Source organism: Schistocerca piceifrons, chromosome 1 (genome assembly GCF_021461385.2).
Source record: "Schistocerca piceifrons isolate TAMUIC-IGC-003096 chromosome 1, iqSchPice1.1, whole genome shotgun sequence".
Taxonomy (NCBI): domain Eukaryota; kingdom Metazoa; phylum Arthropoda; class Insecta; order Orthoptera; family Acrididae; genus Schistocerca; species Schistocerca piceifrons.
In genome coordinates, this window is record NC_060138.1 from 640,724,607 (window position 1) to 640,725,524 (window position 918).

At 47.1% G+C, this 918-nt stretch overlaps 1 non-coding gene across 1 annotated transcript; it reads left to right on the forward strand.

Moving 5' to 3' along the window:
* The first annotated feature begins 412 nt into the window (after nt 1–412).
* On the forward strand, nt 413–487 carry Trnap-cgg. The gene has a single exon. It is a non-coding gene; the product is annotated as a tRNA-Pro (tRNA).
* Nucleotides 488–918: the final 431 nt, after the last annotated feature.

Here is a 918-nt window from a genome sequence, read left to right on the forward strand (position 1 = left end):
AACATTTGAATCATGCAGTGCACCTGATTACCTAAAATGTTCACATAATCGTTGGCTATAACACGGCTTTTGAGAGTACTGATGGGACCAGCAGAATATCATAATATGGCTGGCCACACCATCACACTTCCACCTCCATGCTTAACGTTGGAATCACGCAATCAGGATTGTAAGCTTCTTTTGGCGTCCTGCAGACGAAAACCCGCCCCGATGTTGGAGATAACGGAAACGTTGAAACTTCCTGGCAGATTAAAACTGTGTGCCGGACCGAGACTCGAACTCTGGACCTTTGCCTTCCGCGGGCAAGTGCTCTACCAACTGAGCTACCCAAGCACGACTCACGCCCCGTCCTCACAGCTTTACTTCTGCCAGTATCTCGTCTCCTACCTTCCAAACTTTACAAAAGCCCTCCTGCTTGGGTAGCTCAGTTGGTAGAGCACTTGCCCTCGGAAGGCAAAGGTCCCGAGTTCGAGTCTCGGTCCGGCACACAGTTTTAATCTGCCAGGAAGTTTCATATCAGCGCACACTCCGCTACAGAGTGAAAATCTCATTCTGGAAACGGAAACGTTGACTCGTCGGACCATATGACGTGTTTCCACTGATCAGCCGTCCAGTGTTTATGCTCCTGACACCATGTTTTACGCTTCTTTGCGTTGCATGTCGTCACTAATGGTTTCAGTATAGCAGCTCGTCCATGAATATTCGTTTTATGGCGTTCTCAGGGGACAGTGTTGAAGATACGGGGTCTCAGAAAAGGTTATTGAGCTCTGTAGTCACTTTAGCCAGCGTAGTTTTGTGTTGTTTTGACACAATTCGTGTTAGCGTACGACGATCTCTGTCATTTAGTTTTGATTTGCATCCATTATTACGTTTACATGACGATGTCTTTCCATGTTTTGTGTAGGCTCTCATGACTGT